This window comes from Haliaeetus albicilla, chromosome 27 (assembly GCF_947461875.1).
Source record: "Haliaeetus albicilla chromosome 27, bHalAlb1.1, whole genome shotgun sequence".
Lineage (NCBI taxonomy): Eukaryota > Metazoa > Chordata > Aves > Accipitriformes > Accipitridae > Haliaeetus > Haliaeetus albicilla.
In genome coordinates, this window is record NC_091509.1 from 2,156,220 (window position 1) to 2,169,759 (window position 13,540).

Below are 13,540 nucleotides of genomic sequence, written 5' to 3' on the forward strand. Positions count from 1 at the left end.
AGGACACTGCTGTCACAGAGCTGCCATACACTTTTGGGTGTATACACCTTTGGGGACAAGGAAAAGCTCGAGTGGTGTGACCAGGGCTCTGCTTACTGTTTTATCCCTGGGGAATATCCATCATGACAAGTATTTGGGTAATGGGGGTGGCTTCTGTCCACACCAGCTTCCCACGTGCCTGGCTTTCAGCCTGGGTGACATTTGGGCAGGAGGGACGCTCCCAGAGCCCCCTCCACATCTGGGCTTTCAGGCACGAGACCAGGTTTGCCAAGGTGGATTTTCTGTGCAGGGAACAGGACTTCCAGCCTCCTCCTGGTGCTGCACCCAGCACCACAGGCAGCTCCAGTGCTGCTCCAGCTGCCCAGCAGCCCACTCCAGCCCTGACAATGTCTCTGCAGCTCAGTGCCACAAGGCTCCAGGTTCATCTCTGCACCAGCAAAGTTATGATATGGAGACAAGATCACATTTTTGTACCAAAAATAATATTTATTTCTCCATCTTTTGTACATACAAACTATCACAATAACACAGTGCTACCAGAGCATCACTTGCCCACAGCTGCAAAGCCATGAAAAAAGGCTTTATATTAAGGGAACTGTTACAAGAAAATAAAAGCTCTCAGGCAAGGTTCCAGGCTGGCTTGAGTGCAGCTCACGTATCCCAATTTCTCTTTGATTCTGCAGCTTTCAGGGGCTGCTAAATGCAGCCATGGGCATTTGGCTGCACAAAGGCAACTCCTGCCTGCACTTACCAGCCTGGCAGAGCCCACCATCACCCTGAGGGTGGAATATCTCTTGGCCCTACAAGGAGCTCTCTGATGCCCCAGGCACTGAGAAGGCAGAGGGACAGATACCTTAATTGTCCTACCTGCCCTTTTTGACTCTTTCATCCCTTTCGGGGTGGGGGGGTGGGGGGCACAAGAAGGGGTCAAGCCTTGTTTCTTAGGAGGCTTCTAATTCACCCAGGTTGGAGTGCGGGGAGTCCCTAGACTGTGGCCAGCAGCATTCCCCTCTACAATCAGCATTTTTCTCTTTGAAGCACAAAGCTCTTGTGCCCAGGCATGCACCCACCTCTTCCCAAGGGCCTATCTGCAGCCGCTGCCTCGCTGTTATTCTCTCTGGTTCATGCACCGCTGGGTTTGTGTGCCGGAGCCAAGCACCTGGGATGTGAGCGAGATAATAGACATGAAGTGCATTTGAAGCAGGGAGCAGGCATCATGCCCTTCACAAAGAGCCCCGCTGAGTGCAGCCACCGCCACGAGGGGACTGGTGGCTGTGCCACGTGCCACGAGGGGCTGCTGGGCTGACCTGACACAGGGGCACACACTCTCCTCAGCTCACCCAGCTTTTTATTAGCACTTCCAACCTGTGATGTAATAACAAGCCCCAGGAACACCTGAAATACTACGAAAAACAGAATTATACTATTATTGAACATAAAAGTGCATTAAAACTAAAAGCTGCAAAGGCTCTGTGTGACTTCATGAGGGACCAGTGCTCCCAGTAGTGCTTGGGCAGGCACAGGCTCCCACAGGAAAGAGCCTGCCCTATGCTGGGTGACCCCAGCCATGCTGAAAAGCCCCCAGACCCTGCTGTACCACTTGTGCTAGCTCACCCCTCCCTGGGTGGCTCTCCCAGATCGGAGGGTGCCAACCTGCCTTTTTTCCGAGAGCATTCCCAGCCACATTCTTTCCTCCACCCTCCTGGGTACCCCAGCTCCTACCTGGGATCAGCCTACCTCTTCCTGCAGGGATGCAACAGCAGCCAAGCTGTGTACCAGTCCCAGGTGATGCTGGGCTCTTGCAGATCACTCCATTACTTCAATGTTACAAATATGTTAAATTAGAACAAGAAAACAACTCAACACCTGGAAGCCACAAAATGGGGCAGACCCATTCCCACTGTAAACTATTCCACCAAGAGCCAGCACCCTGCCAGACAAGACCTGGGGTCCCTGCTTTGGCACCCCAGCACTAAGCTATGTGTAGGGAGGGCTGTGACTTTACCCTCTGTCCCTGCTTTTCTGCCCAGTCTGCTCCAGCATGAGAACTACAGATGATGTTCCCCCCTCTTGGCTGAAGCTTTTGATCCTTTGGTTGTCTACAGGGGCAGACCAAAGATCAGACAGGAGAGCTAAAACAACACCAAAACTGGCACAAATGGCCCCAAGAGCAAGAAGAAAATAAATTACCCTTTATAGACATGCACAGATCCCAGAGTGAAATTTTATTTTACTTACTGAAAGCTCTCACGGGTCCAACAGTTTTCTGCCCTTGTCCAGGGGTGACCTCTAGCTTGAGCAGCTGATGACCTCCGTGGTCTCCTCAAGGACTCCTCCATCTCTTGTCACCTTGCTGGCTTTGCTGGTCTTGCTTGGTTCTGAAAACAAGGTGTTGTTAAAAACAGGGGGGAGAAGCACCTCCAGGCCGGCTCTGGTACAGACCACCTTCATCAGGGACAGCAGCCGGCTGGGTTGGAGGAGCTACCTGACTTCAGGACACTGGTGAATTTAGAAGTTTCCACCACGGGATCCAGGGCTGCAAAATGCACCATGTTAAGGGTTCAGGCCTCTGCCTGTCTTCACCCCAACTCTAGACAGCAGGCGTAGCTCCCCAAGGGGCAACACCGTGACCCAAACGGGACTCCGCACCTCAGGACACAACCTCCTTACGAGGCCCCCGTGCACCCCACGGGAGAGGACAGTGGCGGTGTAACAGAGGATACTGCCCACCAGGCTCCCGCAGGGTTGTGCCAGCAGAGGGTTACAGCCTCCCGAATCTCGTCACGCTTTGGCCTTATCCATATAAGCCCGGCATTGCCTTCTGGACACAGCCGAGTGCTGGTGTCCTAATAACGAGGCCCAGGCAGTGCCTACCCTTAAGAAGCCTTTACAGCTTAAGGCCTGAGCTCATCCAGCTCAGGAGGCCACGCTCAAGCTGACAGCCCTGAATTAGAGCAGCTGCTGAGCGCCGACAGGCACCGGGGCACTTGGTGGCCAGCTGACCACCGGCACCGCCGCAGGCAGGGCATGTTGGGGCAGGCACCAGCACAGCCACGCGGCGCTGCCTGCACAAGCTCCTGCCTTCAGTGCTTCGGAAGATGTATTTTTACGATTGGGAGGGGACAGGCTCAGGAATACAAAGCAGCAGCTGAATTGCTGCCCAGACACTGCAGGCATGAGAAATTAACTCCTTCAGGACTGAAAAACCTTACACACTGTCACCCTAGCTCCTGAGATATCAAGGGCAGGCATACAAAACCACGCAGAGGAGAAGCTGTAGGCTCCTGTGGAGGATTTAAAAGCCTTTCAGACTCTGCTGAATAACTATCATGAACCCAACATCCCTCTCTCACCCTGGAGCACCCCTGAAACTACCCCCTCGCCTCTCCTTGCTGGCTCAGCCTCTCTCTGCCCTGCTCCCCAGCCTCAGCCCCACAGGGTGTCCATTTCACCAGTGGCACAGCAGGCAGGAGACATCACTTATGGGTCTGTCCCTCACCCCCCTAAACCAGAAAAGCAAAAGACACATCAGCTGTGCGTGAGAGGGGGACAGGACAGCATTTCTGCCTTGTGCACAACAGGTCTGACGCATGCAGAGCCTGGCTGGAAACGGACCGACAGCCTCCAAACCCAGACATGGACCACCTCCCTTCCCCTTCCAGGTCTGCTGTCGAGATGTCCTCTGTGCAGGGTGGGCGTTTTTCAGCACTGGATGCTGGTATGTGGATCCTGTGTGGGTACTGCTAATGGGTCTACCCCTCCGGGAAGCCTCGGGTTGCTGCTGCTGGGTTGCGCGAGAGCTCCCCAAGAGCTGCTCTCCCATCTCAGTCCAGCAGCGAGCAGGGACGAAGCATTTGATTTGCGCAGACAACACAGGGAGCATTCAGAGCTGCCAGGCTTTGTGCACTGATCCCCTCAGGGCTACAGCAGAAAGGGATGCGAGGGGGGTGGGTGAGAGATGTCCCCCAGCTGCCAGCTGAACATAGTGTAGCTAGAGCGAGCTGAAAGAAAGCAGGAGCCTATACTCAATGCACTTCTTGTCTTCTTCATCCCTCAGCAAATCCTCCTCTCCCCACAGCCCCACTCTGATCCAGCAGCCCCTTCTGCCCCCAGGCTCTTCCACGTCCCCCAATCCCTGTCCCAAGCCCCAACCTGCACCCTTCTCACTCCTCTGGGCAGAGCCATCCTGCTCCCGCAGCCCAGCTCTCCCCCAGGCAAAACCCGTTCCCAACACACAGCATGATCCCAGCAGACTGCTCTCTCCCTCCACCTCCGCTCCTTGCAGGTCCCAAATATTCCCTCACACCCCCACTGACACATCTTTCTCAGCCAGTGAATTTTCTCACATCCTCCCACCTTTTTCTTCCATAAATGTATTCGGTTGCTTTTTTTAACCCGTGTAAACCGTAAGCATGTGCAACATCCTTTAAAGAGGAGGGCTGTGAAACTACAGCTTGGTATTTAAGCCTGCCCCTCCTGACTTCATTCAAGCTCTTGCAGAAGAGACATAAACATCTCCAATTTATAATTTCATACGCCTCCTTCATGCCCCTTTTCTGAATTAAGCAGCCCCAGGTTTACCCAGTCATCCTTACTGCCTCCCTCTGCACCTTATCTAGCTTATGATGTCCCTCCTCAGGCAGGGGAAGCAGAACTGCAGGCAGCACAACACATTTAAAACAAAAACAGCCAGTGCTGTGGTTGCTTTTCCTTCCTCTCCTTCCTTTCCCAGGGATTCCTAGCTCTCAGATGGGGATTCTGGGTTTTAACTAATGCAGAGCACTAGGGCTGACATTGCCATGGACACCCCATAAACCCCATGTTTTGCTCCAAGCGGCAGTGGTCAGCTTGGAGCATCCCCCTGCTCACAGAGTTAAAAGGGAAAGGCACACAGGGCAAGACAAACCCTTCAAGATGCTGTAAGCCACCGAGCACCCAGCTGAGGTTCTTCTGCAGTCCTTCACAGTTAGTCTTTTGTTTTTTCCTACTGAAAGAGTCAGAAACATTCCTACTATTCACAGTCTTCCTGATAGATTTTGTTTCCTGCCTTTTAGCCTGTTAAGAAATGGGTTAGCAGTCACATAGGAACATCCCTTTTCATCCCATGGGAGCTTAGCTTCTTTAGGAGACTACAAGAGACCCCATTGGAAATCCAGGTGGGCTTTATCAACTGGCTTTATCAACTCATGCCATCATCATCATCATCAGGACAACAGGAAAATACTGGAGCTACTGAATATTAGCAGTTTTTTGGGCATTGAGTATCTATGGCTTTACCAAGGGATTGCCAGGCTGGAAACCCATGCCCAAAGATGTTACTTCTGGTCATCCCCAGCAGATCTCATTTGAGATTGCAGCGACTTTACAGAGGACTGACAAAACATTTCAGGATGACTCAGAAATTCTGCCTCCTACCCACGATCCACAGATTTTTGCCCTGGCATGATTGCACCCACCAGCAAAGGCTGCAACCTGCCCTGCTCCCCTGGCTCAGTTTGGGGTTAGCACTACCTGGGTTAAAGGTGACCACCATCTTCTCTCCCACAAACCAGGCAACAGCAATGGGACAAGACGTAACGTGTCTGCTCTGTGTACCACAGCTTCATCCTGTTTGAGGAAGAGTCCCCTTGCATCCAGTCCGGCTCAACCCTTGCTGTCTTTCCTTTGGGTGCCTGGGCCAGCAGCGATGGATTTGTGATTGATTTTCTGCCTTCACTTTGCTGTGTGGTGGGGAGCAGATGGTATATGTGTGACGTCAAGGCAACAGAAAAGGACACCGGTTGAGTCACTTCAACCACAAACCAATTCTGAATCATATAGCTGAAGCTCTGAGGGTAGGACAAGTGCTGAGCCAGACTGGAGGAGGACACTGAGCTATTGTGTGCATGCCCTGCCATGGTCTGCACGCCTTTCTCAATGAGCTGGCTGCAGCACTCCCCTTTTGGTGACCTCGCTCCCCCACAACAGGTCCTTTAAGCATTAAGCAGAAGCCTGGCAGCTTTTCCCATTCCTTTACAGTCTAGGGATGGAGCTGCTTGTGGCTGAATAGACACAGCTGCCTGGGCAGGATGGGAGTCAGAGATCAGAGCTGACAAGGCTCACACGCTGAGCTCCTGTCTTCCTTGGCAGCCGTGACGGAGGATGGAGAAATGTCCAGACAACTGGTAGGGGGGTGATGGAGAAGCACAATATGTCCCACTGGGAGAGCCCCTGGTGACTGCAAAGCATCAGGCAGGAGGCTTACTGGGAGGAGGACTCGGAGAAGCACCAGCTCCAGAGGATCCTCTGCAAACACAGTCTCAGAGCACCACGTAGCAATGCCAAAACCAGCACAGGCTTGGGACCTGGTGTGGGTTAACCCGTGGGCAGCTCAGCCTCCCACAGGCGCTTGCTCACAACCCAACCCCCCCCCCCCGCCCCAGCAGGATAAAGGGCAGAATTGGAAGGGTTAGGGTTGAGATAAAGGTGGTTTAATAGGTAAAGCAACAGCTGAGCACACAAGCAAAGTAAAATAAGGAATTCATTCACCACTTCCCACTGGCAGGCAGGTGTTTGGCCATTTAGCGGCTGGTGAGGTTTAGCTGCCCAGTGGGGTTAAACACGACAGGACCACACAGATACCACATTGTACTGAAACCACCTTCTGAGAAGAGAAAAAAAAAGAAGAAAACCCAGAGAGCAGGGGAAGGAAATCCCACAGTGTTAGCCAGAGTTCAGGCTCATGAACCGCCTCCCCCCCCCCCGCCGCTCCTACCCCCGTGAGTGTGATGTAAGGGGAGCCCTCTTGGCCCTTGCACCCTGTAGGCAGTGAGTCAGGGCTCCTTGTTTTTTGTAGGTGGGGAAAGGGAAATCCTCCCCCTCCAAGGGAAGCCAAGTCTGAAACAGCTGTGAAGGTGGAGAGTGTCCTCCCAGGGTTTTGATTACAGCAGGAGAGCTTCCTGCGATCAGAGCACACAGTGCTCCTCTGGGAAAGGGCCAGAGGGGTGAAACTAAGTCGGGGACACGTCAATGGGATGCAGGGCATGCCATCACCAACAGCTGAAGTGGCGTACAGGAGCACACATCGTGCTATGGTCATACGTACCTACTGGTTCTGGGCTGCTGACACTCACAGCCATGGTCCCATCACCGGTGGAGGACCACAGGCACCCTGCGCATCCAACAGCACCAAGACATGTCTGCCATGCAGACACCAAGCTGATCAGGGTCTGAGGGGGCAGCAAGGCTATGCTAACCATGCACTAGCCTTGGACCTCGCTGAGGCCAAAAGGTAGAACAGCCCATTACTTTAAATCCCTGCCCTTTTCTGCATGTAAAAGATGGGCAAATATCCCACTGCTGCTGTAGGCTGCTGAAACTGAGTTGGAGATTTCTCTCCATGCTTCTCCTGACCCCCTTCTCCTACAGTTGAGACAGAAAAGTTGTAGCTTCATTTCTTCTACATCTCTACTCTGGTTTTCTTTTTCCAAATGCTTGGCTGAGAGATCTTCCTCCTCCGCTCTTTTGGTCTGGTCACCAGCTTGCAGCCACTTCTGTGGCACAGATCTGGCACCATGTGTCCTCACTCCCACTTTGGGTCTTGTTTTTCTCTGCTTTCTTTTCCACCCTGAGCACACTATATCCCCTCTACCCAGAATCTGCCATACAGGGACCACATTCAGCAGCACATAACCTGCTCTAACATCTCTTCACACTGTTCTCCTCAAACTCTGTCATTCCTGAACCTGCTTCCAAAACTGTATCCTTTACCAAGCCCTCTTGATCTCTTTTCCTTCTGCCCCTAACATGGCACAAGGCTCTTCTCCTGTAACTGCTGGCACCTGGCAGTATCTCCATATATCCCACTACCATCTCGACTCTTTCCATCTCTTTGCAAGTCTCCTGGCAGAAGTGCAACAGTCCTGTCTTGACTGCACTTAGGCACATAAAAGGTATGATTCTGCTTCCTCAGCCTGGAAGAAGACATTTTAGTAGGGCCTGTTGTGATAAGAGAAGGGGTAAAGGTTTTAAATTAAAAGAGGATAGATTCACACTAGATATAAGGAAGAAATTTTTTATGATGAGGGTGGTGACACACAGGAACAGGTTGCCCAGAGAGGTGGTAGATGCCCCATCCCTGGAAACATTCAAGGTCAGGTTGGACGGGGCTCTGAACAACCTGATCTAGTTGAAGATGTCGCTGCTCGTTGCAGGGGGTTTGGACTAGATGACCTTTAAAGGCCCCTTCCAACCCAAACTATTGTATGATTCTAAGAAAAACTCTGGCGTCCCAGTCCACATCACTGGGTGGGAGAACAGACGAGGGCAGGGGGGAGCACACAGTGAAAGGTGCTGTGTAAGCCAGCACGAATGGAGGGGTGGAGAAGCTATTTTGGATATGGATTAAAAGGATGTAACTCATCAGCAACTGCAGCAATACCAGCTGGGTATGTGAACCATGCCATGGTTTCCTTGACAGCTGAGAGGAAGGAACAAACACCAAGTAGTAATAGTAGGCAGCATTTTTTTCCTTCCCTTACCAGCCCTGGAGCTCTCTGCGGGAAGAAGCACAGAGGCAGCACAGCCTGGCAAGCAGCACCTATCCTGCCACGCTCCCCTGCTCCAGCGGGACAGGCCACCAGCCTGCAAAGCTTCCTGTAAAACATCCATCACTCTGGCCCCATTAGCCACCTGCAAAGAAAACACAGGACCCCGTGACACCCACATGGCAGAAACAGGGAATGGAGCCCAGCATCTGGACTCCTTCACAGAAGTTTTGTCAGCGACAGCCTCGCACCCTACTCCACTACAGAAAATAGCATCTTTTGCCTCTTGTATCATGGAAAGCGACAATAAAAATTCCGCACCCTGTTCCTCCATGTCTCTCAGGTATGGGGTAAAATTCAGTAGGTCTTCACTCTGTATATGCTTTGAGGGAATGTTTTCATGCCCCATGGGTACGATGGGGGGTGGGAAGGCATCCACCTCCCCCTCACCTCTGGATAGGAGGGAATGGATTAGGACCCAGACTGCCTGGCAACACCTTCCTCCCCGGGGAGGAGGGTGTGGGGACAGCTCCGCCAGGATTTTTGGGCTTCTTGTCTAAAGCCTTTCACTTCCTCAGAGATCCCAGCTGTTGGGTTATTTGCTGCTGACAGAGGCCTCGCTGGGTCCTCTGCTGATCTCCCCCAGGGTCTTCTCCCTCTCTGCTTGGCCCAGTTGTCTCCTTGCTCCTCTCCAATGAGCGTCCCGGGGTGCTAATGCCACCCTGCCCTCTAATCTCCCTTTCACTCTCGTGATGGTGCTCAGGCCACTAAGGAGATTAGCCTGGCCTCAGCTGCTCATCCTCCCTAGCAACAGGGATGTCACCCTCGGGGGAGCCATGTGCAGGGGTGACACATGTGCTGCCACCACCCCAGTGGCAGTGCAGCTCTGGTGCCCCCTCCCGTCCAGCCACAGACCCAGAGGAGGTGCCTGAGCCGCAGCGTAGGATGAGATGTGCTGGGACCAAGTGTTGGTAGGATATATTCCCCCCCCCAAGCTGGGAACCTGGGAGAACTGCACCCATCTTCGTGTTGTTTGTGTGGGAATCTCCCAAGCTTGAAAACGAGAGGGCCAGGACAGCCAGGCAGAAGACGGAGCCCCCCTGCACCCCCACCCTGGGGCACAGCCTTGTGCTCCACCAGCACAGCAGCGGATTTTAAAAGACCATTAAACCTCCAGTCCTAAATAAAGCAGCACATTCCCGCTGCCTCTGCAAAGCCAGGCGGAGGTTGTGAGCTCCAGGCACAAATCCCTCACTGCACGCCTTGAAGAGGACCTGCGCATCCTCCCCCGGCCACCGGCACGGCACCGAGGCGGTTAACGCCGAATGCACGGGCTCTCTGCAGATCCTCGTTTCCATGACAACAGCTCCCGATGAAACCCAGAGCTATAAAATCCCATTAAACATCTGTGAGAGCCTGCCTGCGCTGCCTGCACAGGCTGCCACCTGCCGGCAGGCAACCCCCCCCCCCGTCCGTCCGTCCATCCGTCCGTCCCCCGGCCAGGCTGACCCACATTGCCCACGGCAGGGCAGAGCTGGTGGCACCCAGCACCCCAGAAACATGGCTGAGGGGAGCAGGGACAGCACCAGCATGCTGGGGGGAAGCCTAGGGCATGAATCCTAGCTCCCAGACCCAGCTTTTGGGCTAGTGAAGGGAGGCTGTAAGGATCCGAGGGTGCAGGTGTACACCCCACAAGTCACCAGAGCTTTAGCGGGGGGCCTAGGGGAGACACAACACCCATCACTGTGACTTTGGCTGGCAGAGATGCTCCTTTTGGAGCAAACTAGTCCAAATTCACCCATGGGGGCTCTCAAACTTTTGAGGGCAGGTTTGAGCGACAGCAGTAAGCCACTGGCATCTATTACAGCTTTCTAGTTTCTGACACTTATACATCCGCTTATGCCAAGCCCAAGCGGAGGGTCTAGGCTGCTGCAAAGGGTCTCTGAGGATGAGACAGGGTGGTGGCCCAGTGGAGACTTCAGGCTAAACTCAGCTGAAGCCAGACAACAGGACTGGAAGGCTGAGGAAGGATGCTGTGACACTGATAGCTGGGGTCCTCACCTCACCTCTGTGCTTCATGTACTCCCCTCCAGCTTTAGCATACTCAAGGACTTCTAAAAACCCTTTTACTCTGCCTGATTCAAGAATTTTGGGCTTTTACCTCTCCATGCTTCTACCAATGCCTGCAATAGGAAAAGGCATCAGGAGAACACAAGTAGAAAGTTAGGGAGGTGCTACACATCTAAGGTGATGCTCCTGATGGCAGAGCTCAACTGATGTGTTCCTGCTGTGGGTAAGAAAAGCAGTGCTGAGTTTAGTCTGGTATCACACAAAGGGCTCTTTGGGTACTGGGCAAACAGGGCTCTGGCACTCAGGAGATCCTAAGGAGTTACTACTCCTCCTGGGGGAAGTGGTCCAGGAGAGAATGGGCACCATCCCTAGAGGGGAAGCTCAAACAACAGCACAGGAACAATCCATGCCCATGCACCTGTTGCTGGGGCTCAGTGACCTTAGATGAAAGAACCCAGACACACACAGTGTCCAGGCTTATTATAGTACAGCCTATTATACAATATATAATAATATATAAGCCCTATATATACATAACAATATGTAAGCACTATTATACAATGAGGTTCCTGTATCCAAAACTGACTGCAGGACGGCTCAGCCGGAGATACTTATTTGTTGGATCTTCCCCCGAGCTGTACCCTAAGTTGCTCCCCTATGCTCCTGGATTCAGAGGCACAGAAGCTGCAGCTTTTCCTTCCATTTGCAAGTGCTGCTGTGTCACTTGGATCCTTGGAAAAAGCCTCTCCTCTGCTCAGGGAAGGATGGGGCAGGAGGCAAGCAGGGAGCAAACAGTGCCTTCTTCATCCTCCACCATCATTTAACTCCATCACCAGGTATGGGAGGGAAAACAGTCACAGGGACTTGCAGCAGCAGGAGCCCTGGAAACTCTGGCATCTGTGGGAGCCAGGGGAATCCAAAGGGGCTATGGATGAAAGCTGACACAGAAAGAAAATATTCTTTTTGAGCTACAATTGCTGGCACAGCTGCTGGCCAGACCCCCTTCTGAAAACTGAAACATGCCAGCAAGGGGATGGAAATCATTAACTTGTTTGTTTGCATGATGTAACCACTTCCATCTCCCTCTGGCCCTTGAATTAGCTCAGATTTCTTAAGATTTCCAGCATCCCGATGCTGCAGCGCCTGGGGCTCCCCCAGAGCAGCAGGCAGGGGCTGAGAGAACCACTAACAGAGAAGACAGGGCTCCCTCTCCCCTCCTCCTCAAATGTTTTTAAAGGCAGAAGCCACGGGCACATGGCTTTTCTGCAGGAGTAGACGTCCAGGAAAGAAGCCAAACAGCACCCAGGAGAAACCCAGAGCAGTTTGATGCTCCTTTCAAAGCACAAAGGCTCAGAAAGTCCATGGCCTCAGAAGGGAATGGAAAAAAACCCCAAACCCCTCAGTCTTGCAAATAAAGCATTTGGCTGAAAACTACAGGGTGATGTAGGACCGATGCTGAGGCAGGGTGGGGACCTCTGTGACAAGAGGAGCTGGGCATTTAGTGGGCTGGCTGGTTTTGCTGTGGCAAGCCAAGCCTTTGGGGTACCTGGGCTCAGCTATAGTGACAGTGTGGCTCTACAGCCTTATCTGTGTGTGCTCTGGATCACGACCACCTTGTTAGAGGCAGCAAAATAGGGGGAGGGAGGGAGGAATGTAAGAGCTTGCAAAGCATCTCACTGCAGGAGTTCAATCTGCTAGGAGGAGGGGATGCGTTTCAGGAAACCCAAAGAGGCAGGAAATCAAGGGAGAGGGACAGTAATTGAGTCCATATGTTGGAAGTGAAGAATGCATCTGGTAGCAGGGAGCAGACTAAGGGAGAAAGCCCATGCTGTGGGGACAGCACAGGGCACTCACAGAGTCATGTTAACCTCCTGGGCCAAGCAGAAGGCTGAATTCAGACTAACCACAACCGCTGAGATGGGTCACTTGTGTGGGCTTTCAGGCCTGTGACTATAGTAGCTACAGGTTCAGGAGGCTTCCAACCTTAAACTCGTTAACATCCTACTATAACAGGTAATGTTGCAAAAAGGTAATGGAAATGGCTGTTTTATTGCAAAGTGACAGGGTTAGATCTACACTCATGTCCCTGAGCATGTATGGAGCTAGGAAGGAAAGTGGACAACACTAACATCTGAACATGGTATTGCCATTCATCGGGCAGTGCCAGGAGGGACATCAGGTCCACTCTGCTCCCAGAAAGCACTACAGCTTTGATGCAGGAGTACCTGCTATTGTAGGATTCACTCACTCACAGGTAAAGGCACAGATGGGTTGATGAATGAGGAACCTGAGTCTGCACAATCATCGCAAGGCTATCCCACTGGTTTAGGTACTCCCAAAGTTCAGGCTACAGTGCTGGGAAAGCTCGTAAGACTGTTTATGGCCTCTCCCCCTCCTCCCTTCTAAAACACATTTGCAAAGAAATCTGAAATGTATGTGGTTGGAATAGAGGAGCCTAATGTCCGACCCCTACAATAAAAGAGCACAGCATAATGGCTTGGGAAGGGGGGAGAAGAGCTGTGATTGCTAATAGCCACCAAGCCTCCCAAGAAAACAAAGGAGATGGAGTACAGGACTACAGCATGGAATGGCCATATGGGCTTTTGGTGTGTCATGCAAATTGCTGCATTTTATACAGGGAAAAAGCCTCTCAGGAAGGCCCTCAGGTTTGGCAAGGTTCTCTGTATCTTAGTAGGCTTTGTACATTGCTGAAAATGGGTTTACTGTGGCTTGTCCAAAACATACGTTGAAAGCTCTCCAGGCGAACCTGCAAAGTGCTGCTCTCAGGACTTACCCTCTCAGTAAAGAAGACAGTAATACCACTCATGCTGTCCCAAGCCTCCATCCCTGGGAATCCAGCTCCAGAGCATTTCTCTCTTCACCTGCAGCTCTCTGCACACATTATTAGTAGGGCTTTGCATCCAGTCCAAAACTTCTGCTGTCCC

General features: G+C 52.4%; 1 long non-coding RNA gene across 2 annotated transcripts in view; it reads right to left on the minus strand.

Moving 5' to 3' along the window:
* Positions 1-460: 460 nt before the first annotated feature.
* LOC104315686 (uncharacterized) overlaps positions 461-13,540 on the minus strand; it is a 41,262-nt gene continuing 28,182 nt past the window's right edge. For both annotated transcript variants that reach the window (XR_011322480.1, XR_011322479.1), the window contains one exon: positions 461-8,670. This is a non-coding gene — a long non-coding RNA (uncharacterized lncRNA). The remainder of the gene's footprint in view (positions 8,671-13,540) is intronic.